Source organism: Bombus pascuorum, chromosome 6 (assembly GCF_905332965.1).
Source record: "Bombus pascuorum chromosome 6, iyBomPasc1.1, whole genome shotgun sequence".
NCBI classification, from domain to species: Eukaryota; Metazoa; Arthropoda; class Insecta; order Hymenoptera; family Apidae; genus Bombus; species Bombus pascuorum.
In genome coordinates, this window is record NC_083493.1 from 14,096,738 (window position 1) to 14,116,249 (window position 19,512).

The window sequence follows — 19,512 nt, forward strand, 5'->3', positions numbered from 1 at the left end:
CCGGAACGTTAATAATCTGGAATCTTGAGTTATCATGTCGCTGCAACTTTGGGATTTTCTTTGTGTCATACCTCGTATCGTATAATCTTTTCCTTCATTTTATCAAAGTAATGTGCATTCTTTTGAACTTAGTTTAACAGACATTCGCCAAGGTCTGATTTCAGCATCCGCTAACAACCCACAAATCGTCTCAACATCAACTCCCAACTGTTATCGTTGTTAGATCGTAGGTGACTCGTAAAGTTGGAACTAATCGTAAGTCTGTCTTGACGTATAAATTTATTTTTAACACCCGTTGTATGTTTAACACGATCATCTTTGTTGTATATTAATTTTTTACCATACCAAATATATATATATATATACGCAGTGAATATGTTGTAGCTTGTATATACATTTTCAGATTTATTTTGAAATTCTATCGAAATAATTATGATCGTCGTGCTTTATTAGATAGAGCAACGCAGAGATTTCAAGATTTATATAACGCGCAATATATAAATAAAAGTGTTAGTAAATGTCCTCAATTTATTACAATTATAACTAATCGTAATTTCAAAAATAAACTGCATGCCACGTTATTGCGCTCTGTTTATTCTCACCGGGAGCATCAAAGGTTTAAATTAAATGGTTAGATAAATAAATAAGAGTAAACGAAGTTTCCCTTCAATCAGTGTTCTGAGAAAATAAGATCTTTTGTCAGTGAAGAAAAAACGAGGGATAAAAGTAAACGATAGTGGCACGATGAAGAATGGACAGAGATGTAATATGAACTATACAATAGAATCGCAACAATAGGGAAACGCAGCTTCGTGCCGAGATACCGCGCGTACAGCTGGATTCTTTGCCATAAATCAAACATCACCGAGACGATCGTCCGGTTCGTTCGATAAGTGATGCAGTCAGTGGAACGTGCACCTTGGAAAATCGCCGCGATATTTATCGCTTGGAAACGAATTTTTCGCCTATGAACCGTTCGATGAATCGACGTATTCGGTGGTTCGAGTGGTCGAGAATTTCCCCGAGGTATAGTTTCCATCTGGATCATCCATCGTCCATCGACTATGTTTATTACTATTCGGACAAATAGACTTTTGCGCTTCGAATCATCGATACCAAGACTATAAGATTGAATTTCCAAGAAACGGCGAGAGTCGTCGAATCGACCAGCACGTTTAGCAAATGGAATATTCAGCGTATCGATGGAACAGACTGAAAGTTCTTGAGATCGCTTCAAAGGAGGCCACCAACTATATCAACTGTTCTAGTATTTTTAGGTCAAGTTTTGTCAGGATATTTTACGAATAAGAGGAAAGAAATGTTATACAGAATGTTAAACAAAATCGGAGAAAATTTATAACATACGATCCTATAGATCGAGATAATAAAGAAGATTTATGTACAAAAGTGTCACACGAGAGTTATTCTTCGAGTTATAAATAATTTTATTTTACACTGAATGTACACTAGCAACTGTCCCGGGTCAATAAATCATGAAGTTCCTTCATTTGCTTTTATGTTTAGAACCGATCATATAGATATTCTCCAGATATTTCAGGGTATTCTGTATAAATATAGATTGTTTGTGGTTCTATCAAAAAATTACAAGAGACGTACCAAGTATAAAGGAAATGATAACGCACTTACGATTATTAATACTATCGGACAAAAATAGATTCGAAATTCAAAACTAAGAGAAGTTAGATTAACATTGAAATAGTCGATGGAATATTATTTAACTTAGTAGCTTATACGAAAGAGAACGTAGAATGTGCTGGTACATCAAGAATTCTATTTGGAGATGCGTGAAATTTCAAGTTTATGATATATGTACATTAAATACCAAAGTTTTGTTACAAACAAGAAATATTTTCAAACTTCCCAGCGGGTGTATAATCATCAGATGTTAATGACCAAATTTGCAATTCTTTTAATTCCAAAATGTTCACCTTCTTCTTTTATTTTGATTTTCGTTCATCTTCAAAGTAGAAAATATTTTCCCGTGATCTTCCCTGGTCCATATTCTGGTTACGTATTAAGGGTCGTAACAAGAGCATTATAGACGATGGGTAAACGATAAGGTCGCAAGCTAGTGGCTTAACAAGGAGGTCATAATTCTTCACGATGCAGTGACAGGCTTATTTAGCCAAAGGTCTCGTGAACTCCATCTTGAACATTCAACGTCTTCATCTCGAGTTGCTGGCCGTACTCGCCAGCAGCGGAAGAACCTTTATCGTGTGGGATGGAAATTGCGCGAACTCGCACGTACAACTATCTATTCGCACGTGTGCGTGGTCGAAACGAAGGAAATTCGAGATGTCAGCAACGCAGCAAGTACTTTTTGCAATTTATTTGTCTATAGTTATATGCGAACGCTGAGTTATTCGTATCGGTTAGTCATTTTTTTTATCGAAAACACATTTATCTAAAGACTGGAACTGCCGACGCGTGTAATTGTTTTATTGTCGCGCTATACGATCGAAATTTTTATTTTCAAGATAACAAATATATATACACACACACACATATATATATATATATATATGGAAAATGGGTATGGAAAATATCGTTCATTTGAAGTAGGGACTCGTCTATCAATTATGTTATCTAGGTCAAATTCTTTTTTTACACCGCTCTCGAAATGGATTCTACCGTCGCTGCCAGGACAATTACAGTTCCAGTGTAATCATCATCAGACACGGCGGCGGAATCGAAACGCGAGAATTAATAACTCCGCAGAGAATTCGGCCGCACCTTTTGCATTCCAGTGGATTTCAGATGGTAGCTAGACGCGGTTAAGCTAAAACCCAGCTCGAATCTAAGGATGGCTAGACCTCGATCTGAATATTAATTTCATGCGAATCATTTTGGATATTCATATCGAGCGACGTGTCTAAGCTTTGTGGAAAAACGATAGAACGTAAAACGATCCAGAAGTGGACGTAAGTTAACATCACGAGACTGGACCTGGCAGTAGGTCGATATTAGAGGTGCTCAGGTATAGAACAACAACGATGATATTAGAGTCGCCAATGATAAATTTTGAAAGACTATCCGTGTCGTCGTACGGAACTGTGAAACGAAAGAAATATTTTATTATCGATTTTTGTTCTTTCCGAAGTGACACCTATACTTAATCATTTTAGTGGTATACACGTATAGTCGTATATACATGTACAATCACAGCCGTGTACATAGGCGAAATGCAGCACAAATTGTCTATTATATGATACAGGAAAAATATGGTCATATTTTTCCATTTGCATTAAAATTCTCCATTTAAGTTAATGCTATTTAAATCATTATACTGGATAATAATCTTACTGTAGATTGTCAATTTGGAACGGTCTATCTTCAAATGCAATTTTCCGAAACTTGCTTGCTATTGAAAATGTTAACGAAATATTTATAAAATAGTAGATATTATAAAAATATTGTCGCCAGAGACGAAGAGCAAGATAAACTAATATTTCGTTTCTTCGAAATTTTCACGAAACGTTGAGGGGTTGTTTGCTCGGTTTTAAAAACGAAAAGTAAAGAACCTGCTGGTGCATCCTCCTTGAGAAATCTCTCGAGGAAAATCGTAAAAAACACGAAACTTTGAATACGAGAAACGTCCAACGTTGTTATCCGTAAATTCCATATCCTGTTCGTACCGCCATCAACGAATCCCCAATGCGCTAAACTTGTTTGCGTGCAACAATGTTATCTTTACGTTCTCCTCGTAGACAATGCATGCTCGATATCTTTAAAGAAAGAAACGTCGATTCCCCGGGAAACTCTTGTGAATACGAATTCTATTCATAATATGGATACTACGGCTGATTTGTATTAACGATACGTATGAATGTTACTGAAACGTATGAATTAATAGTACGATCTAAAGCAACATTTATTATTTTCTTGTGGAATCAACAGACACATGAAATATATCTTTAGTTAAAAATCTGTTTTTTTTTCCAAACAAATAAATCTTCGATTATAAAAAATTAAACGCGCGAACGCTTCGTTCAGAAGAAACTTCCGAGTGATACCAATGCATCGAGTGTCTGATCACACGAGAAGAATCTACTTCGACGACCACTTTATTAACCGTTTGCACTCGGAATTTTATTTCAATTTCGTTAGCAGCAGCTCCCAACAGCTTTTAAGTGTTTTATTTGAAATTTACTTTAACTAAAAAATAAGACAATTTAAATAAATAAAGGAAGAAACAAATTTACTTAATTACCAGTTTTATTCACACTATTGTCGTATTTTGTAATTTTTAAGTGTATGATATACCTTGAAACAATTTCCAGGATGCAATCCTGGTTTTATTTCGCACGTTTCACAAAAAAAGGTGGGACTGAAAGAACGTCGAGTGAAACTCGACAAAGGAACTCCTGAGATAAAAACTGATGCCGAGTCACACTCGACGTAGGAGTGCAAAGGTTTAAAGAATAAAATCGTCCTCGGTTTTTCTATTTGTAATTGTGTAAATAAATGACGTTTTATTTGAAAATGCAGACGTCCACATAGCTTTGAGCAGTAGTTATACACACAAGTACAGGTATAAAAGAAGTAAAAATATTCAACCGTGTAAATCGAACGAATGAAATGATTTGCTTTCTTGCTGCTCGTAAATCATCCTCTACGATTGATCGTGTCAACCGTGTTAAATTCACGCTACCGAGTATTAATCGAGTGGAACATAAAACCGAGGCGTTTTACGATCTCGTAAGCTTTGTCGAGCAATCGAAAACGCGTTAAATTTCCACGATCTAACGCGTCTTCCTGTTTACTATTGTCGTCAAACTTTTCGCGTAGTTCATCACGGAACAGATTACTCGCTGCTAATGAGCTTTCCTCAGACGGATTCTGTAGAAGACAAACACGACCGAACCAAATACATAGATATGAAATACATAAATGTACTTACGTCACGTCACGTTTTCACGTGTACTTCTACAGGGACAATAAATCCGTCGTCAAACAAAAGCGGCGCATTGACCTATCGACTATGCAATCATTTTCAAAAGCAGAATGCGATAACGTTGCAATAATGTTATCTACATTATTGACTAACGAAAGTGTTTGGATTTCTATCAGAGAAAACTTTTATTCGTATTATGAATTATCCATATTTTATACTTTTATAGTTTGTGTGTTACTATGGGGAACTGCGAGTAATTCCAACATAGAAATTCTTCAACGATTCCAATCAAAATCTCCAAGATCCTTAATAGATGCACCTTGATATGAAACCAACGAAACAATCGTGACATTAAGATACCTACAGTTAAAGAAGAAATATGCAAATTCAGTAATAGATATAACATAAGAATTAACAACCACCGAAACCCACTAGTTACTCAATTACTTGACACGACGAATCAGATCCGCAGGCTAAAAAGACATTACTCTTTAGACTTAAACATTAGATTCAGCTAAAATCAAACATACGATAATCACTTATTATTTAAAGAATAATTTACTTATAATTTTCAATGAGAATTGATTGTAAACTACTTCCAAAAAAAAAAAAAAAAAATGTTGCGTGTCGTATATAGAGTTTATCTTATTTTAAAATCTCGTGTAACACGTATAATATATGCAACATTTCTATAAGTGCATAGTTATCTTTAAATTTCTTGTCGGTCTTAATGATTCCAGTTCCAAGGACGCTTCATTTCATAAAACCTTTTCCATCTTTTACGGGGCAACGTACCTAAACTGAAAAGTTACGAGCCAGACCGGCGAGACATTCAGACTACGTTAACGAAACGTCGTAAAGCACAAGACGATGACTCTGGAGGGCGTATCGTCGGTCGATTTTCTACGAACAGGCCGATCGTAAAACGCGACGCGGCTGAAATATAATTAAATTCGGTGGTCGCGGTATAATTTCCATATAATTGGTATTAAACCGACTCCCGGTGTAAAAGAAATAGGTTTGGAGTGAGCTTGGCACGTCGCCAATGATTTATCGTTCATCTCTTCGTATTTTCTTATGTATCGTGATCTTTTTATGGAAATGTTTTACGCGAAAGAATCGAAGCAAAGAATTGACAAATATTACGTTTTATCTTTCTCTTTCTCGATATAGATAGACGAAATTGTTTCGAAATTTCCGAAAATCTTCTAGTCACGTTTAAACGATTCTTTCAACGGCAAAGTAAAAGTACAACGACGTAGATTGCATCGGATTGCACGGTTCATGCAATGTCACAGTCATCCTATAATTATTCCAGCCTGGCGACGCCTACTTTATAAATTACAGCCAGAACTGTCATCCACAAACTATCGATTCATCGTTAGACGTTTAGGTAACTACGAACGAGGTGCAGCATAGATAACCAACACTTTATGGAACTTCCTCTTAAACAAATTGGAATACTAGTTTTCCAAAAAACTATGAAAAAATGGCAAGTTCCATAATGCCCTTCGCAGTTTCGTTTGACGAAGAAATTACGTCTACAACGAACTTGACAAAGTTATCGGACACAAAAAAAGATTTCTTTGTACGACGAAATAAATACATAGCCAGATGAATGAAAGGTAATGATAGGTAACAACGAATATCGTATTCAATATTAAAGTATTATCATATTCGTAATACATATTTCAGATAAAGTTACTTTCTTTTTTTCCACATAACAGAGTCAGAGATCGATCTAATAAACGGGAATAGAAATATCAAAGTTATTGATACTTTGTGGAATTTCTGGTTATTACAGGTCGTTAAATTTATCGTCGGTAGTATGCAGAATTGCAGCAAATTTTATCTCGTATCGATCCAACGTAACACGATCTTTACGAGAAATATTCTAAACCGTGTCACGCATGAATATCTTTATTAAGTAATAAAGTTTATTATCTACTACAATATATAAAAGCAGTGGAACGATGCCAATAACCGTTTTCGTAGTTCACGATTCACCGCGAACACGAAGAATGTGAAACGAAATCGCGAGTCTACGATCGTCGCTGGATGAGCAGAAATCGCGCGTGATCTTTCACAAAAGTCACCGCCGTATTCGCGGTTGGTAAATGCGCGCAACTTTCTCGTCCAAGTTTCGAGAAACTATCACGCGAACCATGCTGTTTCCGTATAGCATAAACGAAGAAACTCGGCAAGTTAACATCGCGGAAATCTTCCCAGCGACTTTAATAAATCGTGCGCGAGTTCACCCTCTATCCTTCGGCGACAACTCCGAGTTTAACCGCAATACTTTACGAAGCCACACACACTTGTCCAAATTGGTTTTCCCCTTTTATTTTCAACTTTCGCGAAAGGAAATACGTGTTTTTCGACGTAGACCAAAAGAAACACGCGGATGGATGAGGAATATCGTTATCAGTGTGACAGGAACAAGGGGCGATAACGGAGTTTGCGTTTCTGTTACGATCTCGTTTCTTCGAACCTTCTTTCTGCGAATCTTTCCAAAGTGCATTCTTTTTAGTTACAAAATTATTATTGTACTGGCAGAACATTGGCAGATATAAATTCATACGTTCTTAGCAAAATCTTGGAACTTTCTGCAAGCCATCAACGGATGGTGAATCGAGAATCATTAAATCGCGGTTAATTATGCGTTCGTGAGAAATTTGATATTTATACAAAAATGCGTATACAAAATATGCGAAGTAAAATAAGTGGTCGTTATAAAATTTAGAGGGTAAAACAAACATTTATTTAAGTGGAATGTCTGTAGTTAAAATAAATGGAAAGTAGAGGAGCAGTATCAAGAAAGAAACGAATTTAAATGCTAAAGTAACATTAAGTTAATAGAGTTTTAATTACATTGTGCGACGTAGTTGATATCTTTCGAAAATAGTGAAGCTTGGAAAATGAAAGTTTTGCGCATTTTGTACTGATATTGGAGCAAGAAAGGATGAAATGTTGCGAGAATACACATAAAATAAATATAAATATGTGAAATTTTATATTACATCGGAAAATATTATGTTATGAACAGCTACCAGTGTTTATACGGTTTACGCTACATTTCTACGACAAGAAATACGAGAATACCGTATTTTTTCTGCTCTGTCGAGACCTAACAGAAAGAGAGTTATGTAAGTCTGGCTCTCAGCTACAGGATTGCATAAATAGGCGTTTTAAGCAAGATCCACGTAGATTTAGGCTTATGAAATGTTTCCGGTGAAAAGAGATGACTGTTTTTTACTCGAGTTTGTTCAAGTTTCACCAGCGTTTCCTGCCAAACGAATGGATACAATAAAACGAGAAGAAAGATTCCACTGCGGAGCTTCGCTTCACAGTTGCTCGCTCGTCTACGCCGGAAGGCACGCGCTCGTAGCATTTGGCGAAAAATAAACATCAAAACGAAACAAACCTGTCAGTTTCCGATTTGATTTCCTATCGAGCCACGGCAATAACTACCTTTCAGTTAAATAGCGTTCAACAAGATAGAAGGACACGATTCAGGAATACACAATGGCTGCAATCAACAGCGGATTTGTGTTGGTGGCTAGCAGTTGTTTATTCGAGAATCGACTTCGATTTCTCACGGAAACCGTTCGACGAGTGAACTTTGCCCTCTCTCAGCTATTCTTCTCGAACTCTCCGTCAGTTTGACGGGACAACGAGGAGAGACCGCCTGCGGCCGAATAATTGAAACCATCAAGAAAATCAGTCCGCGTTATACTTCGCTAATTAATCTTCCCTTCGCGATCGTTTCAAACGACAAGTCTGCAATTTTTGCCCTTATTCGTCCTTATTGCCGCGTTTGTCTGTTCCTCGCTCTGCGCCCTACGTTTAAACGTGGTCCTTGCGTAATTAATCGGCTTGTCACGCTTATCACGCTTATTGTTGAGAAAAGTAGGCCTCCTTCCCTGCGAAGGTATCGACAACGCTTATGTAAGAAATGTTTCAATCCGTAATTACGAGAGGCTGAGAATTCGTGCGAGATGACTAACGATGGAACGATTTATGCTAGTGTATGGTGAGTTATGCTAAAATAAGAAACGATTGAGAGGATGCACGTGGGGATTTAGTTGCACGTGGGCATTTGGTTGCACGTGGCAAGAATGTGTGTCGTGCGTGTGAAATCTTTAAGATTGTATACGACTGAGGTCTTCTGGGGAACGTTGAAGAGTCGAGAGTATCATTGAAAGCTCGAGATCCATCATTATCATATTACCGTCAAAGAAAGATTTTACTACTTTATTTTATATCTAACTCCCTCCATGTCAGCGACTGCGAGACTCTTACAAAGTGGCAAACTTTCGGGTAACAATTTTCACATAATAGAACAGTGACAAGCTCTTTCTCTGCGAATATATTACGCGCCAATCGCTTGAAAATACATCTTCTTCGTGCTATCGCTTTACCATGCATCGGTCACGTAAAAGTACATCTTATTTTTATCGATATTGATATCGAGTACTGTCTCGGTTGTAGCGATTCTCTTAATAAACGATCTTAAATCGAAATACAAGAACGTTACGTAAAATGGGTGGCCTATTTTTATAAAATTTCCGATGAAGTGATAATATAGAATAGATATATTTTTAATATAACATAATATTTTTAATATTTAAATTCTACACTGTTGAATTAAAAAACGTATCATACGACGCACATAAACGCATAAATCAGAAGAGATACGAAGTTCGTATCGGTACCAAGGGATTAATACGAATGAAAAACTAACGGCAATCCAATATTTTTATCATTGTGGTACTCTTGCTCCTCCGCGCTATTGATGGATCGATCACACGTATCCTTGCATACGAGAAACCCGATCATATAGTGCGTTTCGTACGTATCGATCAATGCGGCAGTTCATCGAGGAAGAACGCTCGTTACGCATGCCACTACAAGACGGGATCACGGACGAGGCTTTCAATTCCAATTAGGCTCGTATTCAGCGGTGAGTTCGAATCGTCGCGTCTTCCGAAAGGTTGGAAGGAAACGCGGGAAGGGAGAAAGCCCATAGCACGTACTACGTTACTGCCACTCAACTTTGTCTAGCGGCGCAGTAAAAGCAGCAGAAACGCTTTCAGCGTGTCGAGTTCAAGATAAGCCACGTACCCCCGTCCTTTCCAGCTTTTTTTGCTTCGTGCTTCTCTTTCTGTTCCATCCAGACCCTTTTCTCCCTGTAACTCCTTCGAGTATCGCGCGTGTATAACGCCTTTGCTTTTCGCGACGAAAGAAGAAAGAGCCGAGGCAAAAGGATGAAAACAACGAGGAGAACGGAAAACGTGAGACGGAGGGAACACAGGAAGCTGAAGGAAGAAAGGGAGCGTCATAGGTAAAAAGCTTTCTCCGCTACTCTTTTATTTTCTAAGACAATCGAGAAGGTGCGACGGGGAAAGACTCTTCTTTCGACGGTGTTGTAAATGCGACGAAGTGCTCGAGATATGCCAGAAGCTCGAGTCCGTTTAATGTAAACGACAATACGATACGAAAGTTACGGCAACGACCGCAAACTTTCGGTCTTTTAATTTTTCAAAGTACACGCTCGGTCACGGCATCCAGCTACAAGAGCGTGTTTTAGAGATGCCAACCCGAGATATTTCCAACCCGAGGCTGGTGTATTTAAAGAGATTTTAGGGACGCCTCGGGTCTGAGGCTGCTTCCGCATTAATAAAAAACGGCCCAAGTGCACTTCTTACGACGTCGTTCGGAAAAAGAGGCATCGAGCCACGCTTTTTACGGAGATTCTCGTTACCACCCTTATACATATATCGCAAATTAGATTCAAATCCCGCCATCCCCTCGCCATCCCTCTATTCGGTGTTTTACGCTAGAACCGTTCGCAGTGATTTGGACCAAACGTACCTGGCCTTCTTTCCTTTCGACTCGCATCTCGTTTTTCCGGAATAATGCAAATAGAACGTTTTTGTTACAGTCTATTTGTTTTTCACCCCGATAGGATTAAAGGAATTGGAAATTCCAACTGATCAAAGAGAACGTGTAGTAACGTATCGTCAAAGGGTTATGAATAAGCCGCATTAAAAACGTTATATTACGGAAATCGATTGAATTTACAAACATTTCGAAAAGCTGCGACGCGATGGAATTAAGGTGAAATATGATTACGATTTGGATCACTTCAAACGACCGCGTTGCTTCATACATATGTATGCATATACATATGTATTTGATCGATTCGATGAACCTGACTTTCGTTCCACTTGGCAAGAGCTACGTGTCATCTATAATTTGATATTTCTTCCCACTGTCCAATACGTTTCTCACCCCTGTTGTGCGGAGCATTGTATTCAAGTAGGAGAGAATAATACTGGCTAGTGCCACTAGTTCGTAAACCAAAACTCGATACGTATGCCTCTGTCGCAATCTCCGATGGAATCTCTTTGAATTCCGCGTCCACCGTTTCTAACTGTTTCACGATCCGTGAATCTTCGAGGAAATTCCATCAAGATTGACTTGATCTGTCGTGGCCGCGACAACTCCGACGAATACGATGAATTATGATGCACGGCATCGTGATTATTTACAAAAACGTTCGATTCCATGGATCGAATTCACGTAAATTCTGTTCAACAGGATTTGCATAGAATCGGGAAACCATGGGATCGACGCATAATTGTTAAATGGTTACTTCGTTGCTATAATGCTTGGGAATAGCTTTGACAAATTCCTGCTATGCGCACGTATTAAATCATAACTTTGCATGGAAATAAAATTTTGATCGATCAATTGGTTTCTTCATAATTTAGATCGATTGACACGCTTCGTATGAAATCAACACGTGTCCCAACACTCATTAACGGATGTGTACGTGGCTATGTAAATGTAACGTTGTTGTTAACGTATAATTCGATCCAGTGAATCGCGTAGCGATCGGCTAACGTGCAACAGCAAGACACCCTGAATAAAAATGTTGAGTTGTCGGGCACGATTATTTTTTACACAGCAACCTACACGCAACATACGGCAGAAGTTTGAGAAAATGGTGTGTCGCCTAAATGGTACGAGCATTATGTTCGATAATTGTAGAATTGTAGAATAAAGAATATAAATTTAAAAATCAAGTGTCCCTCGCGTGATAATATATCATCGTCGAGGGAGACGAAACGAATGGAAAAGTGACATGTGTTTCGAGAGTGGTGACCTATATTGCCTAGCGTAATTGCATCGACTTTCCACACTACGACGAAATAGATGCACGAAAGGATATCGATGTAAGAATCTAATATCCAGGAACCGAGTTTAAGCTGTAATCACGATATACAAATTGGCTCGCTACCTCTCCACGAGGAAAGCTGCCTTTCGAAATTATTTCTAGACAATACCTGTGTCAGAGCTGAGCCCCATTCATCGGATCAGCCCTCACGTCCTCGTCTCACCTAGAACAGAGAACGGCGTTTCTGTTAATTAGTACACCGTCCGCGCGAGTAATTAAGGGAATGCAGTCGAGGCGATAGGATACGCAGCGTGCCGCGTGCTGCAGCATATCCAATTTCGAAGTCGACATTATTTCTAGACTCTTTATTTTCAAACTTTTATCCACCGATGGAATTAAAGTAACCGACACAATAACAGCTTCGCGATTCCGTATTGTACACTCGTTTTATTCTTTTCTGTTTGCTTTACGCTGCTTTCAAGGATTCATTATGGCAAAGACAAACGAGGAGTATCAGGACGCGAGAAGGAGCACAAAAGTTCCTTTTCGTTCGATCGTTCTTTTAACCACCAGACCCATCTTCGTTGTTCGTAAATGAAATTTTTACGTTTACCAATACAACGAAGATAAAGTAGCGAATCAAGGAGCAAAGGGCAGGAAAATGGATGCAGCTGCATTTCATTTCTTCTCGTCGATTCATGATTATATCTTACGCTTTGCTGGGCACTTGGTATAAGCCGAAGGCTTTGAAACTGCTAGCGGGATACCAAAGGAACTTTACGAGCGGCTTGTATTCTCGGATCACGAACTAGACAACTCGGAGGTTCAACCCAACTATTGCCCTATGACCAACCGGATAACCTAAACTATCGAGAACACCATTGAGTTTCCATCTAGCCATACACGAATTCCCTGATCATCCCTTTAACGAGGAATGATAATCGGCAAAACATCGTACTTAAGCGAAACAATCCCGCTGGAGTTTCCTCCCTAATTGTTTAAAAGATTAAGCGATGGGAAGAAGCGCGCCAGTGTACAAAAAGAAACGGAACGCTTCGTGTTCTTTAGCTAAGCTATTTAATTATTCAGCGTATTTATTGTCTTAATTTTAGGAAGTGAAAACTAAATAGAATTATAACGTTCTTGTGATTAAGCTGACGTACTTTCTACGGTGTGTTCTCAATAATTTTTCAGACTAAACTATTCACACACAGATCAAAATATGTCTGTGTCTTTTATGACGATATGTCGGCGTATTCCAATAAATCTTCCTAATTTCTTGAGGAAATAAAGAAAATAGGAGGAAACGAAGCAACAATGATAATCGACAAAATATTGTACTGTAATTAAGGAAAATACTGTGCCTAATTTCTTATCGACGTAAAGGGAAGAAAGATAAGAAAGAAACGACTGTATATTTTTTTTCAAAGAATCAAATTTGTCCTGCATTCGAACGTGGTAATCTACGATTAAGATAGAAATCGGATCGTGACAAGCTTCACGCGACTTTTCTGGACCAAATTTTTCTACGCCAAACAAAACTCGGTGGAAATAGCGGCGTTACACCGCAACAGGAAGTTCCAACGACGAAACGGAGCTCGGTAATTTCGTGCTGAACAATTTCAGCCACCGAGGGCTGAACCAATGTACACGCTGCTGGATGGTCCGCAGCTGTTGTTGAACTCACGAGCGCCCACGTGAAGCTCTCGTGTTTCATTCAACGGTTCTCCTCAACGCCTTCACCAACTCCCTCAAATCAGCCATTATGTTTCTGCAACGTCTACGAAATTAGCGATGTCGATTCAACAACGTGTCGTGATTTCTTTCTGTTACCGTAAACTACGAACAAAAATTCTAATTTACAACTACGACTAAGATATTAGATCATTCGTAAGGTCCGTAGTAAAATTGAAGAAAATTTTGAAGACAATGTAGGTATTTTTTAAAAATAGAATTTTACATATGGAATGGAGTAATGCATATATCATTGTTAGAGAGAGGAAAGATTGTAATTTTCAACGATGAACATTAAAAATATCGGCGACTAAGAAACACTGAGGAATCAAGTATTTTTGTAAAATTACTAGCTTCCGTTCGTGTATTTTACAAGAAATGATTCAAGTCCCAGGAACTATAGCAACCATCGTAAATTCATAAAAGTGAAAGATTACGATTTATAATTTTAGCTTGGAACAGCGCGTTGATATACAACGTACGTAGAACACTTCGAATAATCTATATTTTACTTTAGTGAAATTTACTGACGAAATCCAAAATTTTGCAAGGTGTACCTAACCACATAGAACAACTTTGTTGGAATAACCAACCAGTTTCTCCGTTTCCAAGAAAATTCAGGTTATAGAGATATATTAATATGAGCACTTAAACGTAAAGCAGAACAAAGGAAAGGTAGAAAGGAAACCGAGCTTAACGCTTGTATATACGTTGGTGCAGGCATTCGAGGTGGAGAAACACTCGAAGAACTGTGCGTCGCTATGAGCTCGTAAGATTCATTATTGAGAGCGTGACGAACTTGAAGAAAAGCTACTCGTCTCAAAAACAGTGTTTCATTGAAGCGTTTGTAATCCGAGATCGTTTAAACAAAGTATCGTCTGAGAGCTAGAACGTTTCAAATATTAACAGAATGGCTACGATAAATAAAGAATTTCTGGATTTCCTTCCAGCCTATTATTTATAGAGATTTCAATGTCGATGTAATTTGTTAAAGCAGATTTATATCGCAGTGGAATGTCAATTATTAGAATATCGAGCACGGAATGATCATCGTTTATCCCTAAATCTCGATTAATTAAATCTCTTTGAAAAACAGAATAGAAATTATTACATTTTTATTCTAAAGTGTTCCTTCTCGTTCAATATCGGCATTTCTAAGGTAGTTCACGATCAGAGATGTTCAGGATCTCTCACACGAAATACAGTTATTTGATTATGCGACTATGTATTGACTATGATTGATTATGTGCCATGATTAATTTAGATAATCAAGATTCCATTATATTATTACCGCATTATGTATTTCGGCGTGTGCTTAGTGTGGAAATGTATACTCGAGCAATAATTTATCGGATAAAAATATGTACGGAGTTCAGGCACATTGCGTAGACGAAAAAGATACTCCACCTACTTTGCCTGACTTTACTTGTCGATGAACACCTTTGCACAAAGATAATATTATTATAAGACAAATTATTATGGAAACATGTCATGTATCTCATTCTACACGTTGTAGAATATGTAAGAAATAAGTTGATATTGAAATTCCCATAATTAATCCTTTCTTAAATAACCTTCTTTCATTAAACTCTTCATTAAGTGAAACAACGTTTATGAAAAACTTTGTCGCATTTTTATCAGCTAGAGAGATAATAATGTGTATGTATACATAGAAACTAGATACATGCTGCGTGTATCAAAATATTTTTATCGTGCACCTAACTCTTGTGTATCTAACAGAGATGAACGAGGCTGTTTTGTTAGCGGAGATGGCGCTATGTTGCGATGCCATTCCATTAGAGGATTTTCCCATAAGTTACCCTTAAGGTCTCGTTGGTTTCGCGAAGAAAATTGGTCGACTGTGTCCGAGAGAAGTTCCACTTTACGACAAACATTTGTGCTAGCCAATAAAACGCACTGTTGTAGCGAGTGTTATTGGAAGGATACAAGCTTTGTTGGTACGTACACAGAAACGCGTGATCCGCGACAATATCTTCAGGTAGATGATCGAATGAATTTCAGATCGTACAGGATATAAAATCTACTTGTGATTCTAAATAGCTCGGGATAATAAAAGAAGCTATTCTGTATTATCTCGATAATCGATATTTCATAAGATATCGAAAATTTTAGACGAATCTTCGCGGTATCGAAATATCATGAAACAGAGTGAACAGGCTTAAGCTTAATTTTCCTCGGTAACCAAGAATTCGAGAAACCGTAATTACTGCGCAAGATCGCGTACAATTGCCATAGAAATAGAGGAAAATTGAGAAAAGGGAAGTAGATACGTGTGACACGTGGATTTAACGAGTTCTGTGTACCAAGACTCCAATCGTCCTGTATACCCAGGCGACTTGTTTCAAGAAACGTTTAAGTGTATTACTGTTTGCGAAGTATCCAGATAGAAATAGCCGATACAGCCTGAGTGAAACGTTGTTCTAATCCCCTGGCTCTCTAGTGCAAAAGGTGACAATCGTAAAAAGCAGACCGCTCGATGTCTTGTTGTTAGCCGGCGCCATAGTTTGCCCAAGAAACAGCCAAGTTCTTGCGATTTTCGCAAAGAATAAGAACATCGAGAACCAATCGATCGAGCTCGTTGTTTTTTGCTCGGTGCTAAGAATACGATTGCAATAGAGGAAACGAGCGCGACTAATAAGGCGACGAAAGTTTACAAAATAACGAAGAAAAGGGAACAAGTATCCAATTTCTACGTAGCTTGACATTTAGATGAAACACGAGCACGATCTATCGGAATTATTGCTTTTACAAATGTTTACGAATTCACGAGGGACAATCTCATTGAAAAATCGATCCGTCCGGCGCCACGAAACGAATCAAACGGACACGGATGCGACGTATATTCCCGTCTTTCGACGCTGACGACTCATTTCCCTGATCGATTGCAGCTCTGTCGATAATTGCGCAATTGCAAGTAGCTGTTTAATTAATTCGTGCAAACGTGACGACACTATGCAACGTCCTATAGTCAACGTTTATTCGTACAGTATATCACCGTGGAAAATAGAGATGGGAAAAGAGAGAGAGAGAGAAAGAGTGACTTATCCGAAGAAAGAACTCGTGTGATTCAACGTTAAATATAATATTACACGCGAACGTCCGTTTTATTTACATTAAGTCAAATTTACTGCTTTTCAAACGTCAACGTTAAATCTTCTCGGCAGATATAATAACGTGTAATTAGAACGTCTATCAACGCGATTCTTTTAATAACATTTTAACGATTCTCTCTATTCGATCTCTGTCAATCAAGTGGAACGTTTTGAAACACGAGGAATACTCCGAATTTCTCGATCAAATTTCTGCCGCTGGTTTTATCGCTCGTATAAAATTGGTAGGAGGTAGAAGTACAACGAGAAAATTCTCTTTTAATCCGATAGAATCGAGAAAGGCTCCCTCTATCAATCGACAACACCGCGGCGCAAGATCTTTCATCACGACTCCCAGAAATTAGGTTCTCCCTGGTGGATATTAAATGACTGATTACAATGTCGTCGTAGACAAGAAGGCGCGGCAGGAGGTCCCGTACAAGGATTATTACCAGCATGTTTCATAGAGTGTCAGCGGGACTTGAAACTGTGTTTACACGGGCACCGATATTAAATTTTATTTTCATAAAACCAGCAGAGATACAGCCAGAGTGCCTAGATTAAGACGTACACTTGGCTGCTTGATAAAAGAGTCGTTTCTAGCAAAAGAACCGCAGGAAACTTTGTTAAAGGAATTCTTCATTCTGTTCGTCCAAACTTCGTTTAATTAATGGTCGAGATCAGGACGATCGATAACGAAACAGAAGAATAAACTTGGAGAAAACATGCACAAGGTATTTGTATCCTCACCTTGCGAATGAAAAGCGTTGACAATATTACGTATTTCCCTATCTACCCATATGTGATTCTACGCAAAAAAATAATCCAAAAATGTAGAATAGTCTTTTTTCATTTAATTAAGGATTACCTTGGCACATGCGTGACTCATAAATTCCCAAATTTAATTTTCTCGGAAACGAAATACCACTTACGAAAACAAAATGTTACCCTATATTTTCAACTTATTTCTATATGTAGAATCTACGTAGAATATACGTAATACTACGGGTTAGGTATACGGGACACCCTGTAGACAAACTTCCCACCCAGAACGATACCAGGCGTGATTAAAATCGTACGGTTTGCATTGATTAAACTACGACTCTTGATCTTCTCATTATCGGAGCCGAAGGTCGGAGGAAAAAGCCGGAATGCGTACTCATTTTCAAACATTCCACGAATAGTTTTCGATACTCTGGGCCGTCGCTGCACGGTCTATGACTGAATTTTCTATTTACATTACTGATAAGACATGGCTACGTATATTTTCTAGAATTCCGAACAAACAAGATTCCATGTTTCACGAAGACGTATTCCGCTTCTTCGAATCTTTGGTTCCCTTGTTCCACGCTCGTGAGACCCCCTGGTGCTATCCTGGCACATCCATAAATACACGCACGCAATACGTGCGCGCATTTATCCGATTCTTCGAGTATACCGCAGACAGAAACTAATGCAGGATTTTCATTTCCTATATCTGTTAGCACGTAGAGATTTTCAAACGGGCAATGTAACAAAACTCTGACGAACGCTGAACGAACATCTGAGTATCGTTTTTGTCGGTGTCAAACGGAAACGAAGAAGCGTGTGCGTTTGAGTAAGTTGAAAAATAAAATGGGAAAAGACTTGCTGAAAATCTTCGGGTAACAAACGAGCGACGCGTGCAACCGGAAATGGTGCTTTCTGCACTGCTGGCACGAGAATAAGGATAAATCGTGGTTCATATTGGCGCGTGTAAATTTCAGGGAGATTTGCAATGGAAGGTCGATAGGATATTTAAATATCTCCAGCTGACTTGAAATTGCAAAATATTTGGCCACAAATTACGATATATCGTGTCACGTATCGAACTGCTGCGAATTTAGGAGAAAATTTTTGAATACAGTAGAATCTTCTTCACCGAAGCAGCCGTTATCTGGACGTTTTATTGTCTCAACAGCATACTTCCTATTAGAACACGGTATGCAAATGCAGGAAAGCATTCGAACGTACGTAGAAAGCTTTTATGAATACATTATGCGTACTATAGGAAATATTTTGAAATTTTCTCAACACTGTTACGAGACTATTAAAATCATACTTATTAGTAAAGCAAAACAAATCTAAAAATGAATATTATAAGCTATGAGATACGCATTTATTTCATTTCATTTTGTCATAAATATTAGATTAATCCAAGTGCTAAATGCTTCTCGTTATATCATATTATTATAAAAAATTCTCTTATGCAAACTGTATTATCGCCCAATTATCATTGTACAATTCGTATCATGGCGATTCTACTATGTACGAATTTCTCATTTTAATATGGTACAACCGGTGGGAAAATCGATCTCTGCGTAAACCTTGACCCCGAGAAATTCGAGAAGCTATTTATTTTTCGTTCGTCAGTGACAGCTTCGCTTTTTCCGAAGATCGGTGGACCGTGTTTCCGGGACGGTTGCGCGGTCGTTTAAATTCCGAGAGCTCGTGGATCGCGTTGAAATCATCGATCGTCGTGTTCAAAGTGTATTCGGTGCGGCCTGTCCGCGGCGGAACGCGTGATCGATTGAAAGAGTAATTGCGGTTGT

At 38.3% G+C, this 19,512-nt stretch overlaps 1 protein-coding gene across 9 annotated transcripts in view; it reads right to left on the reverse strand.

The window, feature by feature from the left end:
* The window catches only part of LOC132907678 (transient receptor potential-gamma protein), a 102,617-nt gene that overhangs the window by 69,178 nt on the left and 13,927 nt on the right, over positions 1–19,512 (reverse strand). For 3 of the 9 annotated variants that reach the window (XM_060961012.1, XM_060961010.1, XM_060961011.1), the window contains exon 2: positions 12,268–12,321. The exons of the other annotated variants lie outside the window; for them this stretch is intronic. The gene's annotated coding sequence lies outside the window, so the exon portion shown is untranslated. The remainder of the gene's footprint in view (positions 1–12,267; positions 12,322–19,512) is intronic. 9 annotated transcript variants of the gene reach the window in all.